The sequence below is a fragment of the Lissotriton helveticus genome, chromosome 8 (assembly GCF_964261635.1).
Source record: "Lissotriton helveticus chromosome 8, aLisHel1.1, whole genome shotgun sequence".
NCBI classification, from domain to species: domain Eukaryota; kingdom Metazoa; phylum Chordata; class Amphibia; order Caudata; family Salamandridae; genus Lissotriton; species Lissotriton helveticus.
In genome coordinates this window covers 502,631,165-502,652,246 of record NC_136069.1, presented here as the reverse complement: position 1 = coordinate 502,652,246, position 21,082 = coordinate 502,631,165, and the positions used below count along the sequence as shown (strand labels likewise).

General features: G+C 45.2%; 1 long non-coding RNA gene across 2 annotated transcripts; it reads right to left on the bottom strand.

Moving 5' to 3' along the window:
• Positions 1 to 18,993: 18,993 nt before the first annotated feature.
• Positions 18,994 to 20,831, bottom strand: LOC144771699 (uncharacterized). Of its 2 annotated transcripts, XR_013599433.1 has the most exons (4): positions 20,693 to 20,831; positions 19,827 to 20,104; positions 19,655 to 19,735; positions 18,994 to 19,333 (listed from the first exon to the last, which is right to left on the bottom strand). It is a non-coding gene; the product is annotated as an uncharacterized LOC144771699 (long non-coding RNA). The 2 variants fall into 2 exon arrangements; XR_013599432.1 differs by having other exon boundaries at positions 19,655 to 20,104.
• Between the last annotated feature and the right edge of the window lie 251 nt (positions 20,832 to 21,082).

Below are 21,082 nucleotides of genomic sequence, written 5' to 3'. Positions count from 1 at the left end.
TGCCGATTACATTGAGGTAAATTATATTTCAAAATCTTCTATGCATTTCAGGTGCACTGCTCTCCTTCTCAGTAGCCTTGCTTGCTACTATGCTACTATGCTTCTTTGTTTTGTATGTTGTGTTCAGAAGCATTTCATTGGCCTGAGAAATTATGTATGAGTGTAGTGTAAAGATAAGAACTGCGTAATGCTAGACACTAAGGGTCATATTTTCAATTACCGGCGCATCCCTGCAAAGTAGCAGGGATGCGGCAGTAATTGTGTGCCATGCCACCACCACCCATTGGCCCAAAACGTCACAGAAGCCTTACGTATCTGTGCCGTAAAGGCAGCGCATTGCTGGAGTTGCGTGCCAATGATGGCGCAGCTCCAGCAATGCTCTGGGGTACCCTATCTCCCCAATGCTGCATCAAGCCGTACGTCGGCTTCAAGCGCGCAGGGTTTGAGTCATGCATCATTGTCCTAAAAGTGACTGATTGACATCTTGTAGATTTCCCTCAGCCACTTTTAGGATTCGTTCCTGCGCAGGTACGCCCTCCCTTGCGCCGGAACGCCCCCTGATGGCGCAGGGCTTTACAACGTGATGCATCGCCCATATGCCCATATGTGTTTTTTTTTAATATATACGCCGCACCAACACCATGGCGAGTCTTTTGTTCTGCCGCTGCGTCACAAAAGGCACGCAACAATGGAGGAAAATGAGCCGCAAGGCACTTCTAAATCAGCCCCAATAGACTGAAGTCCAGTCCTTCCTTTAGACACATGGCTATAAGAAGAAATAGTGGCGGTGGTGGGTGGATTGATAGTTTGAGTATTCACTGATCTGCAAGCAGGATGGACTTTGTCTGTCACTTCGCGTGCTGCGGACTGCTGCCTGCAGTGCCAGGCCTAGGCAAACCTCTTTAGTAGTCTGTTTATTGAGTTACATAGGAACTTTCTAAGTCAACGTTCCGCAAATCAGGCAATACGAATAACGTAGTATACCACATGAGATAGATCCCGTGGAATAGTTGTCTATCTATTTGCTATTTCTCCAAAATATTTTGTTATTGTTCTTTTGAAATGTTTGATTTGGTTGAAAAATCTCATCCATGTTTTCTGGTTTTTCTTTCTTTCATGTTGTACATCAGCTCCCCCCAAGGGCAAGAGGACACAGGAGGAGGGTGCTGAGGATGCAGGCCAGGATCGAGCAGGCGAGGGCTCCTTTGGTGGCCCCAGTAAGTTTACATTTTAATAAAGAGTACCTATTTTTTCCTAGCGTTCCTCATTCGATTTTTTCTAAATCGTCTTTGATCTTCTTGTAGACTGGATATAAATTCTTATCCTGCCTCGAATATGACTCCCTGTGGTATTACTAGACTATTCTTATTAGTCTGTCTGTGTAGCTAACTAAGATTGGACATTTGGCAATTCCATTGGACTCCCATTCTATTCAGCAATAGCTCTATGCACTGTCTCCTTACTGACTAGATAGTGTGGCAGAGTCATTCAGCTCCCGAAGTCACCGATTATTGATCCCCAATGATCTCTAGATTATCGTACGCAGGACAAGAAAGTACGGAGTCACAGCACAGTCAAGAAGTGTCAGAGGCACTCATACTTGCAAAAATTCCAAAACCTTTAGCTCATCCACTCTAGTCTGGAGGAACAAAAACCACAGAGTCTATTTAAGTTTAAAAGCTTTATTAAAAGTAAACACATTTATTAAAATCTACTTTGTCATAAAACTATTTAACTGAAAACGGAAAAGTGGTTAGTGCTGACGATTAATTGGACACATTTCTTGTGGTCGAGCCGAGCTCTCACCTGGTTTGAACTTGATCCTGGTCGTGTTCTTAGGAGTCAAGCTTCTGTCTGTTAGGAGAAAAAGTGGTGCGTGTTAAAAATCAAAAGCAAGCATTCATCAGTTGTGCATAAAAGTGCAGCAAGACAACAGCCTTCCCTGGAAAATGGGACATTTTTACTTTGGAGTAGACAGTCACAAATTATTACATTGTATTCAGTTTTTTTAACATTTCTCCTAGACCAAATATTATATAGTAGTGAGTGGTGTATTCTAACATTCTTAAATGTACTTTGTAGGTGTAACATCTGGTGACGGGGCCAGCGCGGAGGTGGCTGTGTTGGGCGAGGACTCGGCGGACTCTGGGGAGGAGGCGGTGCAAGAGCCGGCGGACGGTCCTGTGGGGGTTCAAACGGTGGTGGCGGAAACAGGTAAGCTATATATTCCTTACTTATTGAGATTGAAGACTGCATAGTGTGCTTTCTGCACGGGTGTATTACAAATCAACCAGGTAGTAGCCTCCTCGAAATGTACTTCGACTTAGCTGTGAAGTTTTTGGTGAGAAGAATCCCAATAAGTTCTTAGACGAACGTGATGGATGGGATGAACGAAAAGCGAAAGAAGGGTGTAAGTAAGTGGGACGCGAACTTGTATGATGGCTGGCAAAGAAGAACGATATGTGTTTGCTTGGCCCCCGAGGTGGCTGGGAAGGAAAGAATATGGTATGGTGCATGGCTGGGTCAATGATGAAGCAAGGATGGGTGGAAGGACAACAGCCTGGGTGGGTGAAACAGAAACTGTATGTGTGCGTATACTTTGACTGAATGGATGCCCGGAGCATGGTATTCTCTGACTCTTAGATAGCACATGTGTATCTAGAGAGAGTAGATGGTCGCCAGATGAAGTAAGTGTTACCTTGAAGAGCATGTACCACCGCACCCGCACGTCCGTTCCAGTGCAGGGAAGGCAAGGAAAAGAAATTGTAAATGTGTCCAATACTACCATGAATAGTAGCAGTACTTTGTATTGCGTCTGCAATCACAGCATATATCTGGTTATTACGGTGGACACTCCGTACCTCTCTTAATAACTTTAGTTTACTTGTAGTACGTCATTCATGTGTGGGTGTATCACTGTTCACTCAATATTAAGCAAAGCACCTAAAGTCATCCCATATGTCATCAAATACGTCCCATGTGAAGTGATAGATAATCAAATTAGTTAGCTTCTTCATTTTCCTTTTCTAGTACTCATTTGCACTGTAGGGTGAAAGGTAAATTAATTAAGCAGTAGCCCTTGTAACAGAGTATTCTCAGTGCCACCCGTAATAGAAAAGTAATAGCTTCACCACCTGCATGTACTGGACCGGTACAGTAACGCAAGTCTGTCTCACTCATCATGGTGTGCAACTTTTTTTCTCGGGTGCAAGTTCACTGTGCTGTCCATGTCATTCTGCCGGCTTGCATAAGATAACGTACCAATTTCCCTAAACAAGAGAGAAGAAGAAGAATAAGACTGGTGTACTGTCATAGTCGACTGTAATGGAAGTCCATAGTGGTCGTAGAATTTGTTCTTTAAACTACCACTAATGTTAGAGCAAGGATGCAGAAGTGGGAGGTTACATAGATACTGTCCTCAATAGTTATGTACTGTGCTTTCAATTTGCTACTTGTACTGTGACCCAACTTTCGGCTCAATCACTTTGTGTTATTAATGCTAAGGAGCATTGGTTACAGACTATGTCTTTCTTTCTTCATATAGTTGCTCCTTCCAAATCAACAACACGGAGGGAGCAGGCTAGAATGGCCCGGCAACGGAGGCTGGAGGCCACTGTCGCCGAATATCGGCGGCTGGTGGCCCTGGAGGAGGAGGAGGACACGCAGTCGAGCGGGGCAACAACAACATCCTCGACTGTGACCACTGCATCCTCCTCCGTGACTAAGCCAGCGGGACCGAGCCGGGCTAACAAAGACAACCGCCACCGCCAAGCAACAGAAATACCAGCTGCCCCCACAGGAGCTGCAAGGAACGCCAACGCCGCCTACGAGTCCGAATGTCCAACCTGGAGCAGGAGGTCCTGAAGTATAAGAACTTGGTTAAGGGCCTCCTCTCCGAGCTTGCCACCCTCCGCAAGGAGTATGATGCCCATGCCGCAAAATGCACCAGCACCAGCACCCTCCAGTAGTGGAGTGTCCCTTGCCCTTTTTTTATAGACTTTTGGGGGGTGGGATTTGGGAGTTGGGATCGTTTTGGGACGTTTCAAAGACAATCGTTGGGGTTAGGGTGGGTGAGGGAGATCATTTTGTTAGGGCTACATAAATATATTTTTAAACTTTATCTGACCATACCTGTTTTTTACTGCTTTTCAGTCTGGTGGGTGGGGGGCGGGGGTGTAACAGTAACTTTGTTTTCCTGAACAGTCGTAGGACTTTAGTAGTACAACCGTCAATCTCTTGTCTACTCCGAAATAATACTCCATTATACTACCTCCCACCAAACGCTTATCTTACCTGTAATTTGTGTTAGAAATTAGGGCTAGGCCCAGGGCTGGCTCCACGTGAAATGGGGATTAACGTTGTCAATCCTGGGCGGGTGACATTTCCTCATTGCGGTGGTACTAGTGGTGTGACACAGTGGCAGTTGCATGCCTATGGAAAAAAAGAAAACGAAACCTTGTTTGTCCTTACTGTAGCATTACAACGGTTACGGTACGATCGAGAATATAGCAGGTGACAGACAGAACAGTGCCATAATGTAGCCTAACAAATGGTAAAGTATTTGCTTGCAAGTATAACTAGTACTTGCGTTGAATTTATTTGACATTGGCTACTACTACTAGAAGATATAGTACTGAAGCTGAGTAAGTCTAGAAGATATCCTCGTATTCTTTCACCAGCCTGTTGCTATGACCTTATCCTCCCCAGCAAGTGTGTGGAATTATTGATGTCATTTTAGTCAGACATCAAGCAAAACAACACAGCCCGGGGGAAGAGGGTTAGGGTTTGTAAAATGGATGGGAATGGGGGTTTCTTTTTGGGTAGGTTTTGTTGAGAGAAGAAAAGAAAAGCAGAGAATGGACAAACAATAATTGAAGATAAAGACAATCTTTGGTTACAAAGTAAAGCTAAGCACATGCAGTCACACTCATAGAATAAAACAATGGATACTGTATCTGTATTGCGTATGTTGTTGGAGTTGTCCTTGAATTTGGTAAGTAAGTTGCATGCAGCAAACAATTCCTCTTATTGGCGGCACTCCTCCATTCCAGCTGACGCTTCGTCCATCAATGTTGGTGACCACTGACAGAAGACACCCTGTCCACTGCCTGCCTGGCGGATGTTGACTGAAACCCGGCCTGTAATTATTGAACGGAAAACAGGAAGTGCTATTACAATACCACTGATAAATAAATAAAAGGTATGTACGCTGTGTGGTTCAAAATGTGACACTTTGATTTCCCTAATAGACAGTACAATATTTTTGAAATTGCGTGCTCTGTCTGAGTCACCTTTTTAAGGATAAATAAGTATGGCCAAAATATTATAGCGGATCTTTCCCCTCAAGGTAGGTGTACTGTAAACTGTGTTTTAGAACAAAATTTGACCTTCCCAGCAATGCTCCCACCAAGACCCTTACTAAAGCCAGTCGCAAAAATGTAGAAGAACCCCAATCAGATCTCCAAAAACGATGCCTAGCAGAAAAATGGTTACAAAACGTACTTTGAAAGTAACAGTAGGCCCAAATACAGACCGTGGATTGTATTCAAACCACTTGCAAGCAAGCAAAAGTATCCATAGCCAGCATCGCTCCAACAGTGCTCTACAACACCAGAACTGCATTGCAATAGAACCCCCCGAAACACATGCAATCCTGCTGCTAGGGCTAACCCTAACGAACCCTAACTTACAAAAAGTGCCAAAACTGGTGTTTCCTTCAGGATTTTGTCCAAAACACTTCTATCCGGTATTAGACCTTCCCAGGAATGCCCCAGGCAAGACCCGCCAACCCACCCGGAAAAAACCACCCGACAACACCCCCAAACAGCGAAAAAGCGAAATCTCATACTTACAATATCTCTCGGCCTTCGGTCCAAACGCGGCACTGTGCAGCTAGGTCATCATCATCATCAATCATCATAACTCCTGTTTTCCACCACGGATTTCCTGAAAAGCAAATGCAATCAAGATTAGATTGTCGCAGCAGTGCTTCGACAGAGACCCCGGCCGCAACCCACCCACGAACAGCAGGAAGCCCCCCAAAACGCTACATTGAGCAAGATGACAGAAGAAATAGCAAAAAAAAGGCTGTTCCTTCAGGATTTTGTCCAAAACACTTCTATCCGGTATTAGACCTTCCCAGGAATGCCCCAGGCAAGACCCGCCAACCCACCCGGAAAAAACCACCCGACAACACCCCCAAACAGCGAAAAAGCTCAATCTCATACTTACAATATCTCTCGGCCTTCGGTCCAAACGCGGCGCTGTGCAGCTAGGTCATCATCATCATCAATCATCATAACTCCTGTTTTCCACCACGGATTTCCTGAAAAGCAAATGCAATCAAGATTAGACTGTCGCAGCAGTGCTCCCAGACACCAAAAATTACCCACAAACAACCGGAACCCCGCCAAAGAGCACCTCAAAGGCAAGCAAGTCAGCAAAAACGGCAAGAAATTTCCACCTCATATTTGGTCCAAAACACTTTTGTCCATTATTAGAGCTTCACAGCAATGGGCCCAAATCAGTCAACTCACCCGCAAAGAAGTACAACACCCCCACAAGTGCTGAGTCTTTCTTCATTGGGCGTAATCCAGCACTCTGCTTTGAGGGAAATCGCATTCTGGAGGAGGAGGATAGAGGAGCATGTTCTTCAGAACTTGTGAACCTGAGGAATGTAGACTGCGGCACCTTCAAATCAATAAGCAAACAAGTGAAGACAGTTCTGATGATGGTCTTGTTTTTGGGATTAGGTGATTAAAGTTTGAATTAAATTAACTGTGCAAAACAAAGAAAGAGAGACACAAAGCACACAGGAATAAAAGTGAATAAGGACGAAAAAGAAAGTTCTTGATTGATTGTCTCATTTTCAGGGCTCGGTGTCAGGGAATAAGAACAAGATTTCGTCATCATACTCTGCGAATTCAGGCTGGATGAGGTCAGTGCCACCGAACAGAGAACAAATCCCCTCATCTACGTTGCCGTCCTCCTCGTCTTCATGCGGCGTGCTTTCTCGTACTTTGTAATCTGGTGGTATGAGGTGCTGATTCATCTTGATCATTGTCAGCCGCTCCACATTTTTGGGCGAGAGGCGGCTCCGTTTGGGAGTTACAATGCCACCAGCAGCACTGAAAACACGTTCAGAAGACACACTTGGGAGTGGGCAAGACAAATAGTTTATAGCCAGGTTGGAGAGCTGTGGCCACAATTGTTTTTTGCCATGCCAATACTGCAATGGCTCATCATTAAGAAAGACCTCTGTTGAGTCATTCAGATAGTCCTGCACCATCGACTTAAGGTCATCAGCGGTTCCTCCACTTTGCTTACTTTTTGCTGTGCCTGTGACTTTTTTTCGAGAACCATACCCAAGCAAACTTAGCCAATCCTCTACAGCAGCCACTGTTTTTGTTGTGTGTGGTGCAGATGATCCAGTTGCCGGTGTCTTTAACGGCTGAGAGGTCACTTCAGCCACAGGTGCAGAAGTGGATTCTTGTGACTGGGGATGGCCTGCTGATGCTGATGCTGATGTACTGGCTTCTCCTTCAATAACCTGCCGGTCTTTTTCAAACCTCTTGGCTGACCAGGCTAACCAATGTTTGTACTTTTGAACATCTGCATCAGCAAAAGGAAAGAATGCTTCGTCTTCCAGCGCCTTTTTGTAGCGTGGATCCAGAATAGTAGCACAAATGTAATGCTGTTCTGAGTTGATCATTTTAAGACGTTCATCACCACGTAGGCGCTCTAATAATTTCTCAGACAAAATAAAATGGTCTTTTTTTTTTTCATCTTTTTCAAACTCAGAACACACCGCCATCAGTTGGTGCTCCAGCATGCACAACAATGGGATAGCTTTTCCCAAATTACAGTCCTCCTGGCTGACTGCACGCGTGAAGAACTCAAAAGGACGAAGCATGTCTGTCAGGCTTTTAACTATGTCCCATTGCGCCGCACCCATCCGCATGTCCTCCTTCTGAGATGTAGCCTCTGTGAAGAAATAGTGATCGAGTACCGTATACTGCTCATACAGACGCTCAAGCATGTAGAAGGTTGAGTTCCAACGTGTTGCCACCTCCTGGATGAGTGCTTTCACTGGCATTCCACGTCGAAGTAGCAGTCTCCGCAGATGCTTCCGGGCCTTAAAAGAATGGCTGAAATGGTTGCACATTTTGCGGCAGGTGGCCATTACCTCGAACGCTGGACTCTGTTTATCACTCAAGAATTTTTGAACTACCAGGTTGATACAGTGTGCCAAACACGGCACTCTAAAATGGTCACCCTTCAACATGGCCTTAACTACATTGGCGCCATTATCCGTGGAAACATAACCAATCTTGCGTTTTAGGGGGGATAGCATTTTCAAGACCTTTTTGTTAAACTCTTCCAAAAGGTTTTCTGCTGTGTGACTTTTCTCCAAGCCAAACATGGCTAGTGTTGCATGTTTCCGAGCAGCTTTGAAAACTTTGTCCGGGTCAACACCTGCGTTTAGCTTTGCTTTAACACCTGAAAAAGAGACCCAGTGTGCAGTGATGCACATGTAATCAGCGCCTGCGCCACTGGTCCACATGTCTGTTGTCAGATGTATTGTGTGAACAGCACTCTTCTGCAAAGCTGCCCCAATCGCCTCCAGCACATCTTCATGTAGTGCTGGAACCGCAACTCTGGCAAAATAGAACCGGCTCGGAACCTTCCATTTAGGGCAGAGCGTTGCCACTAATTCAAGAAAACCTACCGCTTCTACAAAAGAAAAAGGTAGAAGGTCCACAGCTAGCATTTTAGCCAGCTTAGTGTTATACAGACGCGTCAGTGGGTGGTTGCGTTCATATGGCACGTCTGAAGTAAGCATTGTTCTAATGTTGGCCTGGACCAAGCATTTACGGGCTGAGAATGACTTCGTTGACCCAATTTTGCTCGCTGATGAACTTTTGTGCGTTGGTGTCTCACTCGCTCCAACACTCTTAGTGTGCCTCACATTGGGTGTGCTGCTGACAGGGGTACTGGGTGTAAGGGAAGTGTTTGACACGTCTTCTTCCTGCTCATCATCATCAGATGAAACATCAACGTTTCCTTGAATTCGGCCTTTCTTGATCGCATCTAGGTGCGCAAACCATTTGACAGTGTGCTGTCTCCTAAGATGACCTCTCTGGCCTCCGGTACCATAGTTGGTACCTGGCTTACCACGACTAACTGCTTGCTTACAAATGGTACAAATGGCAAACTTTGGATTTTTTGGACAAACAGTAAAGAAGTCCCAAACTGGGGACTTGAAGTGTCTGTGGGACATGGAGGAGGCGGCGATACTGGTGGTGGTGGTCATGAAGCTAATGCCAGATGAAGTGGAGGATCTGGATTGCCCAACTTTTGTACGTTTTGCACTTTCACCGCCACTAATTAAGGTCGAGGTTGACGGAGGTCTCTTCTTGCCAGAAAGAAATATGGAAGCGGGACGAGTTGGTGTACTACTTAACTCCAATGATTGTCGTGTTTCCACTGCCTCCTCATCGACAACATCATCATCATCATCACGCTCAGCAGCTCTTCGGGCTAGGGTCAAAATGTCTGTTTGCTGCATGCCCGCTGGGGCTGCAGGGACCTTTATGATGACTGGGTCGTCGTTGGCAGAGTCTTCATCAGCAGCAGTATCCGCCACTTCTTGTTGAGACTCATCACACTCCATAACTCTGAGACTTTGGACGAGCTTCCTTTTACGCTTAACTACCTTTGTCGGATCATGGTGTGCCTAACTCTCAGACGGCTGTGGTGCTGGTTCCCAAGTTTGATCCGTATCATCAGAAGGAGGTGTGCTTGAAGAAGATGTAGACACCACCCTTGATCTCTTCCTTGCTAGGGGTGTGGAAGACAATGAAGGATCATCAGGAGGAGTGGCTTCCTCAAATGATACCTCGCCTTGATTGTCGATTTCCTGATGTGCCCCTACTTCGGGAGGAACAACTATTGTGGGCACTTGTGACCCTCCATGCACCTCTGCTTGCGCATCTCCTTGCGCTGCCTCTCCTTCCACATGTACTTGGGCTTGTACTTGCACATGTGATTGTTGTTGCGGCTGTGGTTGTTCAACACTCGTCAGATGAGCTACAACAACCTGTGTTGATTGAGGGACATTGCTGCTGCTTTCTTGCGATGAGCCAACATCACTGGTCAATGGTGATTGAACAACTATACTGGCTGCCTCTGCAGCACTCAAGGGCTTGGACTTAAGTTGGCGTGGTGGTGGTGGTGGCACTGAGCCCAATGGAGCGGGGGTGCTGCTGCCAGCTTGGTCCCCAGCAGATCCCGCTGCTGCTGCTGCAGGCATACTTTTTTTTTTACTCCCAAAAAAAGGGGCGGGCAGCACACCAGTGTCCTTGGTAACTTGCTTCTTCTGCTCCTTACTGGCACCTTTCTTGCTAGAGGAGCTACGGGTTACTTTTTTTGGGGCCATCTTCTTCAGAGCAGGTCAGCAGGCAGCAGTTGCACGAGTTGCAGAGGGTTCTGTGTCCAGACGTGACGTCGCGTGACGCTATGCTGCACACACACACCGCTGCAGGACTTCTTCCTGGCACTGGTGGTTCTCTTGAGTCTTCTTGTGCACCTAAAAGCAATGGAAGACAGAGGAACATCAGTTCAGTTATACACCCCAAAAAATCGAAAAAACACAGAAAAATGAGCACAATCCCATGCCATCCATGATGTTTACATTGAAGACACCCCACAGAAAGACTAGGGACATGCAAGTATGCAACACTCACTACCCCTGGGCATAATGGATGAAAAGTAGGCAAAATAAGTGCAGGCCTCAGACACTGCCTCTCCTCAAAATGGCCCCTTACACCCCAAGCACATGTTGCCTGTACCAGCCAGCACTCAAGATGGCCACCACCACCACACACATGGCCAGTCCACATCAACAGTACACCCCCAAAAAACAGAAAAACAGCCAGAAATCACCACAATCCAATGCCATCCATGATGTTTACATTAAAGAGAGTGAGACCACACCACAGGCACACTCAGTCCATGCACCACCACCCCTGGGCAAAAGGCCACACCAGCAGCCCCCCAAAAACGACAAAAAACAATAAAATAAGCACAATCCCAGCCCATCCATGGCCTCAATTATGTTTAAATTCAAGAAGACACCCCACAGAAAGACTAGGCCCATGCAACACTCACCACCCCTGGGCAAAGGGCCCCACCAGCAGGCCCAAAAAAACGACAAAAAAACAATAAAATCAGCACAATCCCAGCCCATCCATGGCCTCAATGGTGTTTAAATTCAAGAAGACACCCCTCAGAAACACTAGGCCCATGCAACACTCACTACCCCTGGGCATAATGGATGAAAAGTAGGCAAAATAAGTGCAGGCCTCAGACACTGCCTCTCCTCAAAATGGCCCCTTACACCCCAAGCACATGCTGCCTTAAATTCAAGAAGACACCCCACAGAAAGACTAGGCCCATGCAACACTCACCACCCCTGGGCAAAGGGCCACACCAGCAGGCCCAAAAAAAGGACAAAAAACAGCACAATCCCAGCCCATCCATGGCCTCAATGGTGTTTAAATTCAACAAAACAGTTGTATCATGCACCCCTAACCAACCCTGGTCCTACTGGATACTGTGGCTACCCACAATATAATTTATTTAATGTTCTGAAAAAGTTCCAAAATTTTACTTGCAGCAACTGTAATGCCCCAAACAAACTTACTTGTGAAAGTTGATTTCTAATCCAAAAGTGATCCAAAGACAGTCAAAAAGGCCTCAAATCCAAATATCCAGCAGCACCCGCAAAAAGTAATCCTTCCAGCTCCAGATCCAAATGAAAGTGACCAGGAGATGGACAAAGCACTGGGAGGAGCCTGCTGGACAGGAACAGGAAGTTGGAGACTGTGGGGCACTTCCTTCCTCCCCCCCCCCAAAATGGACTCCTTGCAAAAAAAAAGGCCATGCAAATGTCAACCTGAGGAGTGATTCTGATAAAAATCATAATTTTCTGAAGGTTTATCCTGTTTGCTGGTGATTTTCTTGTGCGAAATTGCAAAATCTCTATTTCGCAAGTGCGAGATTGTTCCTTTCCGCCGCAACTACGTGTTCGCAATTGCGAACTCTCGCGAGTTGTGCTGTGCAAGGTGGCAAGCCGCGATTACGTATTCGCGGGCGCCAAACTCCCGCGGGAACACGCAGCAAGATCTAAAATGGCGCGTCACTTGCAAAGAAAAACAACTCGGCAAACGCTAAATGACGGAAAGTGAACGCCGTGCACCACGCCGCGCGCCGCAACCAAGCAAAAAATCCGCCGCGAGCGGATTCACGGATTTTCGACAAATTCGCGAGCGTTCGCGGATTGCGAATTTGCCGAAAATCCGAAAAATCCGCGAGCGGAGCGGATTTTACGCCCATGCTTAGAAGGAATCCTTGGTTGAGATTAAACCACCATCTGACCAAACTCCAAGTGTACTTGTATATATATCTGTACAGATTCATTCCCTGCACTGTATATATTTCCCTGTTCACTAAGCACTCATTTCACAATAAGTCACAACATTGTTTTTCTTGGTCTTGCTATGTTTGTATAAATTTATCCATGAATGAAGTAATTCAGTTTTATAAAGGAGCAAACGTGTGTTAATATGTACAATACAATACTTTGGAATATATAAACTTGGTTTTTCCGTGTTTTGAGTAATCAATTTCTCATTGAAACACTATTCCTTGTATCAGAGAGTTGATTTGCTTTTTTATGCATCTATTAGCATTGTTCAAATAACCTGTCTCACCCAACAGAACCAAATATTTTTTGAACCTACACCGCTGGAACAATCATCTGATTCTGATGATTTTGTTGCTGGACAATTTCTACCAGAACCTCCACCTCCCGAAAGGTACACATCCATTGTATGGTATTTTTTTACTTTTCCGGAGGGACAAAAGAAATGTAATGCCATGAAGGTGACATGCAAGATTTGCCAGACAGTGCTATACAGAGGAGATCCTAATAAAAAATACTCCTGTGGCACTGCTAGTATGCGCAAGCATCTCCAATCCCTGCATCCTGTGAACTATGCTCACGAAGAATGTAGAAGACTGCATCAAAATGCACCTCCACCACCGGCAATACCAAGTACCTCTGGGGCATCACCACCAGACATATGTCCCCAATTTATGAAAGTCAGAATGTACTGCGTGAAGTGCAATCGTTTAATTTGTTATGGGGAATAGATGGCTGGCCTTCATCTACTCTGCGACAGCCTTCATTCCCTCATGCAGGTTGGATTTGGCAGTGGCTGGGTCCTTGGTGAGGGAGAGGATCAGCTGGGTGTTGTCGGTGTATGAGATGATATTGAGGTGGTGTGCTCGGATGATGTCGGCGAGCGGTGCCATGTAGATGTTGAGAAGGGTTGGGCTGAGGGATGATCCTTGGGGTACACTTCAGATGAGCGTGGTGGCTTTGGATCATAAAGGGGGGAGGCGGTCTCTCTGGGTTCTGCCAGTGAGGATGGAGGTGATCCAGTTCAGGGTTTTTTCACAGATCCCTGCATTGTGGAGGTGTGTGCGTAAGGTGTGATGGCAGACGGTGTCGAAAGCGGGCGAGAGGTCTAGGAAGATGAGGGCCGCTGTTTCGCCGTTGTCCAGCAGGATCCTGATGTCATCGGTGGTGGCGATGAGAGCGGTTTCGGTGCTGTGGTTGCTGCTGAAGCTTGAGTCCAGGATGTTCTCCAGGAAGTGGGTCAGTTTTTGGTTTGCAGTCTTCTCAATGACTTTCGCCGGGAATGGGAGCACGGAGATGGGTCGAAAGTTCTTGAGGTGCTTTGGGTCCGCTTCGGGCTTTTTGAGTAGGGTGTAGATTTTGGCTTGTTTCCAGCTCTCCGGGAAGGTGGCGGTTTCGAAGGAGCTGTTGATGATCTTTCGGAGTTGGGGGTGCGATGATGGAGCTTGCTTTGTTGAAGATGTGGTGTGGGCCTGGGTTTGAGGCTGAGCTGGAGTGGATGGTGTTCATGATTTTGATGGTGTCTTCGTCGTTGACATTGTTCCAGGAGAGCAGGAGGTCAGTGTATTTGGGGGGCGTTGAGTCGGGGGTGTCGGCGACTGTCATGGGTGTCTAGGTGTCGAAGCTGTCGTGGATGTCTGTGATCTTGCGGTGGAAGAAGTTGGCCAGGGAGTCGCAGAGTTCTTGTGACAGCAGGATGTTCTTAGAGCTGGAGTTGGGGGAAGCTGTTGTGTGCGTTGTTGGTGATGTGTTTTTGGCGGATCAGATGAGTTGGTGGTGCCTAAGTCTGGCATCCTTTAGGGCCGCATGGTTGTCTGGTGTCTGGTCTTGGTGCCACTGCTTCTCGAGTCTTTGGCAGGTTTGCTTGGTAGTCTGGAGGTTAGTGTTGAACCAGATGGTTCTTGTGTCGGTGTGCCTGTTTGAGGGTTTCCTGAATGGGGCGATCTTTTTGGCGCGGGCGAGGGTGGTGAAGGGGCTGGTCTTTGGTTACTTTGTTCCAGCTGTGGTGTGGGATTCGTTGCATTTGGCTGTATGCGGTCTGTTTCGCGAAGGAGAGAGGAGCAATGGTGGTCGGTCCAGTGGAGTTCAGTTGTGTGGCTGATGGTGATATGATTGCTGGCGGTGAAGATGGGGACTAGCGTGTGTCCGACGTAGGAGTTGTGACGAGCTGTTTGAGTCCGAAGTTGTCTATTAGGGTTGTGGAGTTGCTGTCGTTGGCATTCTCGAGGTGGTAGCTCAGGTCTTCAAGGAGGATGTAGTCTGTGAAGGCGAGGGCGTGTGTGCTGATGGGGTCGGCGATGGAGTTGCTGAACTGTGGTCAGGCCCGGGTGTCTGTAGACAAGGGTTCCTCTGAGGGTAGTGTTGTGATCAACGTGGATCTGGAAGTGTTGGTGTTTGTCCATGCCGAGGGAGTCTTCAGTGTTGGTCAAAATTCTGATGGTGTTCCTGTGGACGATGGCAATTCCTCCTCTTGGTTTGTTGTTGTTTTGATCCCTGCGGGTGATCTTGTAGCCATCCGGGATGGCTAAGGCTATGTCAGGCGCCGAGGAGGTGTTCATCCAGGTCTCTGTCAGGAAGGTAACGTCCCGGGGAGGAAGAATCGAGAAGGTCCCATAGTTCGATGGCATGCTTGTAGACCGAGTGGGTGTTGAGTAGTATGCATCTTAGATTGGTGTGGCCTGCTTTGTTGGGATTTGGCATTGTATCAGCACCAGGTGTTGGGACTTTTGCGGGCTTAAGGGGGTCTGGTGCTGGGCGTGATCCAGGCGCAGACGGGCTTGCCTTAGGCACGCCAATGGCGCGACAGCGCAGCGGTCTCCATTAAGGTCTCCATTAAGTAGGGACGGTGGAGGGAGGAGCAGCTGGGAGGCGAGAGCAGTCTGGGTGGGAAGCAGAGGGCAAATTGGACGTGGGGACACAGAGAGGAGTCAGCGGGATCAAGAACCAATACAATCAGGACAAAACCAAAACAAGAAATACAATCCAGACAAAGCAAAACAATGTCACAATAATAGCAGAAAAAACTGTACCAGCAACAGGCACCAGCAAGGTGCAGACTTGAACCCTGCCTGGGAGTGCCGCAGCCAGAGGACAGCATGGAGGAGCTGCGGGGTAGGAGCTGATCTCTGGCCAAGGGTCAGAGGTCTAGCTGGCGCTCTCTTTGCAGCGGGTAAGGAGATGATCCCTGGCCGAGGGTCAGGGGTCTAGCTCGCACTCTCTGCAGAAAGGAATACTCCCTTGACTCACAGAGGTTTGGAAGCAAAACATATATATTGTGCATGACTCCTATTATGTACCCTTCCCACCCATCATTATTCACCTCCCTCTGACTCCAAGGCTCACTTCTGCTCCAGTCCGTACCCATGTCATTTTTTACTGTGTCAGCCATGGGTGGCCTATCAGCTGCATGGTAACAAGTACTTACAAATCACTCAGTATGTCATCATCGTCACATGAGTGACAGGATGTCAGGCCACTGTATATCATCATTCGTAAGAATGTCATCATCATCATGTGCCTTATTGCAGTAGTCAGGGTGAAAGTGAAATTGTCTGAGCATTTGCCATTAATTTAACAGAGTATGGCCGTTATGAAAAAAGTAAATAATTGTATAGTACAGCTGCCCCACATGCAGACAGTAGTAAAGAAACATAGGGCACAAGCTGACAGAGCTAGCATGCCTACAAGATTAATTGTGCTAAACAAGAGAGAGATGAAGAATACTTCTACTCTACTCCATAGTGACTGAAAGTCTAATCATCACATCCAAATCTTAGGGGCAGAGGAAGTGAGGAGGATACCACAACTGCTAGTGCTAGTGTGCCACTATAACTTTTATGTGTATAACTTTGTGTTACTGTTTTACTAAGAGTATTGCTTACAATTGTATTTTTTTTCTTTCTTGATATAGTAAGCAGCCAGGGCCTGGCAAAGGAAGCTGTAAGCCATCCCGGATGAATATCGCCGGCTGGTTGCCCTGTCAGAAGAGGAGCAGCTGCAGCTTTGTGCTCCAATGCCAGCCAGCCCCCTGTGTCTCCGGTGGTACGGCGCCATGTCCTGGCAGCCGCCCGCTGCCCATCAACTTCATCATCTACTGCTGCCCACCCCTGTTTTTCCTGCAGGATCTTTCGGCACCACATGCTTATCTGGATTGCGCACCTAGGGGCCAAGCTGGAGGAGGTCCTGGAGTGAACTAGCCAGCACCCCTGCCTCTAGACCTCAGTCTTCAACCCTTGCCCCTTTTTTAATCTTTTCTTTGGTGGGTGGTATGTTGGGAGTTGGGGAAACTTGGTCTTTACTACTTTTTTCTTCAACTTTGACATGGATGGCCATTTATTTAATTTATTGGACATTGGTTGGGGTTAGGGAGAGGGGTGGGTCAGGTGTTGAGACTTTTTCTTCTTCTAGTTTATATTGTTAGGGTAATAAAGTATTTATAGTTTTACAATACAGATGACACTAATCTTTTCTGAGGGGTTACTCTCTTACGTCACCTTGTTTGTTTTTTCCTTTTGCTGCAGGGCCGCAGCCAGATTTTGAAATCCGCAAATAGTGTAACACACCGACATATTGATGCAGTACCCTCTCTTGTCCTACTACTGTCAGTCTCTCCTCCTAGTCTATGCATTCTGCAACTAGAACCCCTTTGTAGTAAGTACTAAGAAGGATGAGCATGTGTGAATTATTTAATTTTTATAGTACATACATTATTGACTCACCCACACTTTTTCTCTTACCTGTGATTGATGTTTAGGCAAAGCGATGGCTGCATGGTGATGATCTGGTTTCCTGAGCTGCCATGGTGGGTGGTGATAGCAGTAATTGACTGTTACATTTGCAAAAAAAGAAAATGAGATAGTCAGTCACCGCAGGTAGACTATGGAATGAATAGAAGAATTACAGTAAGGAGTAAGTATACAAGAAGACGACTGTTGAACAAGAAACAAGATGATGAATGATAAGCAATGCTAAAGTAAAATAAAACATAATGGTGGCAGGGATAGCCCAGTACAAGTTAGAACAAACTGAAGTTAACTCAACCTATGAAGTGGACAAGCGTAACCTTGAGTGCTAGAAGGATGATAAGTCAATGCAGGCAATCAATAATTAATAATGGGTTAATAAATATGTTCCTGTGGAAAAAAAGAGAATAGTGAATACTGCTGTGCATGGGTGGGCACTGGGCAATCTAATCTGTTGTCAGTGTGGCCGATATATTTCTCAGGCTGAAAAGAATATGCAGCATAGAAATTGAATTAGAGAAATGCATACAAGAAGCCAAGGGTAGATTCAGGCTGAGGGGATATGAGGAAACAAACTAATGGCAGAACTAGGTAATCCTTATTAGAACAAAAGATACATCATATAGAAGTAGACACTGCAGCCACATATCAAACTTCAAGAAGTATGAAAGATGACAACACAATGAGGATCATCACTACATATAGCTGTCAACAAAGACAGTTGAGGTCCATAGTTAATATAAATTGCCCATCATACTTTCAGATAGTGGTCTGGCACCAAAGCTACCAACATTACCAACTGTTACCTTTAGACAGGCATCAACAATGAGGTCCCATCTAGTCAAAAGCAGCCCTGAACTTGGTCCAAGTACCACCTGGCTGAAACCAAAGCAGGGATTCTTTAAGTGTTCTTCATGCAGTGCATGCAAGTTTGGTGAGAACACAACACATTATGAAACACCTTTTAGTCCCAAAAAATAGCTATCAAAGGAAATTATAACTGCCGGGCAGAATATGCGGTATATGTGCTGACTTGTATTGTATTGTATTGTATTTATTATTTATAACGCGCAACTGTCACCCTACGGGTATCCTGGCGGCCAAACAGGAAGTATTCAGATGGAACAACAATACACTACCTGTCATGTCATACAAAACAACCGCCGGAACTATTAGATGGAATCAAGAGAATTAAATTTTGGCGAACAGCCATGTTTTCAGGCTCTTTCTGAACCCCAACAAGGTGTCAATTTGCCTGATGTTCTGGGGAAGCTCGTTCCACAGCCTCGATGCAGAAGTGCAGAAAGCTCTGCCTCCCATCCTCGTTCTCCTGATCCTAGTGGTTGCTGCCAAACCCAGGCTAGAGAAGCGCAGGGTCCTGGTAGGCTTATACCAGGTGAGCCTTTCCTGTAAAGGAATAGGTCCCATGTTGTACAGAGACACGGGAAGAACCTCTTATTATGACCTGAATATCATTCAGCACTTTTAGCAGTTAAGTCAATTATTTGTACATAGGATGCATTACATGACACAATAGACTTTTCACATATTTGTTATTTTTTTATAAATGTATTCATTATACAAAAATATATACTTTTTTAAATTTTTCTGCAGTTTTCTTTCACATAAAAAACATAATAAATATAACTAAATATCAATTAATGTGCGTTTGTTGAGGTGCAACATATTAACTGAAATTGTTGTTCTAGATAGAACCCCTCATTATTCATTTATGTACAGATATGAACATTCATTCTAGCATCCATACTCACACTTACTCACATACAAACAACAATGACAAAAATACATAAATGTTTCCAAACTTTGTGGAAATGTATTATCAGTGTCCAATACAAGACTCCTCGTAGTATGATTTCAGTCTATCTTAAATCATGAACCAATCTATATATTCTTGTTGTGATCTCGATTTGGATTTATTTTCCAATTTAGTTCTTATGATCTTTCAGTTTGTCCTATTCGAGGGTCTTTGTATGCGTACGGCCTACGTACGTTTCAGTGATATTTTATTTGTGTTTCACCTTCTTCAGGGCCAACTTGGACTAAGCAAATGTCTGCAAATAGTCAGAAACCATGGGGTTCTCTTAATCTGAAATTTAAACAGAGCTGTGTCAATATTACATTTGAATGTATCCTAAACGATCAATTCTCAAAAGCTATAATGACTAGTTATCTAGCCATAGTTAACAGAAAGTGGTTCACACCAGTCTAGGTTCTTGACCTTATATCCCAAAGATAGAACAAACCCAAAGGTGAAATTGTGCATTTAGAAGAAGATAAGGAAAAATTGTGATGGAGGTTGATTTAAAAAAAAGGAAATTATTAGTGGTGAGGCTGCTACCAGCATGCAACAAGATGGTGGTGTGGGAATGACCTCACAGTAGACACTATTGAAATACAAAATATGTACCTTAGTATATAAGGTCGTAGAGGTAGAATGGATCTGCTGTGGCTTTAATAAAGCGCCTGATTTTGCTGGCTTATTACAATTCTAAAGAAAGAAAGGGCATATCGCTTGTTATATCAATTCTACATTAGTGGTTTTGGTTTTCTAAACAGCCACACTCCTCTCAAAGTATTACCTTTAGAGGTCCCGTCCATGTCTGGCTGAGATCTTATAATTTAAAAAGATGATCTAGTTATTCGCTCTCAATGGGAGGTGAGGCTGGTAAAGAGAAAGCAAGAGAGATGTTTAAATCTATGTTATTTTAGTCTCTTGGTCTTGATCTGTCAAAGGTAGCTGAAAATATTGATTGACTCACCTCCTAAATAACAGAAGGCAGTGTTCCTTTATAGCGTATTATCTGTTCTTTTTGAATTTTTATGATACCAGAATGGGGAACATGTGCCGCAATTTGTTCTAAAACAATAAAACAAGGGAAAAATTTGGGGCATTTATAGTGTTAAAACGGAAGGTTTCTATTAGAGCCGATGCGCGCGTTGCAGAAAAAGAATATGTTCTGGCAGCTCATTAGTGCTATATATGTCTATATTTGTTTATAGCCTGCTACAAAGAAGAAACTGCCCGTGTCTATAGTTGCTGGTTGCAGACTTACTCCAGATTATATGTCTCTGAGCCCACCTTGTTGCTTGGTTATATACTTCCCCGAGGGCTGTGACAGAAAACGGCATGTAGCTTTATTTTAATAATTCTCTGCATATAGCAGCTTGATCACTATGATAGATTCTATCAATGTACAAGCAGGGGTACATAAAACTGCTTTATCTCTAAAAAAATATGTTTAAGGGAAATACTTCTATCTTAACGTTTTGGTATAATTATAAGTGCACATGCTGGGATTACTCGTTAAACTATGAAAAAAGAGAGAGGCTTTGTTTAGTATTGGTAACAGTATGTCGAGTATCCTATTTTCTCACTGTGCGCTGATAGTAATTAAAGCTACTAAAATGGGTAATACACCGAGCTGATCTCTGTAACAGTACTTACTTGGGCAATTGCTCACGTTCTGTCCTGCCGGGGTGCCGACCGCCGTGTCTCTGCCACAGACAACCGGAAGGCGATGGCAGAGGTCTTTAAATACGTGCACTCTCTTGGTTGATTCTAATCAGCTGTGTGTGTATACGGCGTGTAGGCAAAAGTCACATACGGTGGAAATAGTGAGCGGACTGCATGTGGCTAGCTTGTAAACAGTATTAGACATAGTTGACGGACTGGCACGATGTGATAGCATTACCAAGATGGCGCTATATTTTGGTATATGCTGTGTTGATTATATGACGAGGGATTCCATGTTTAAGGTTGTGATATTGCAACGAAAAGATTTGGTTAATAGCAGCCAACACCAGTATGCAAACTGCATTGTTCAATGAATCTGGT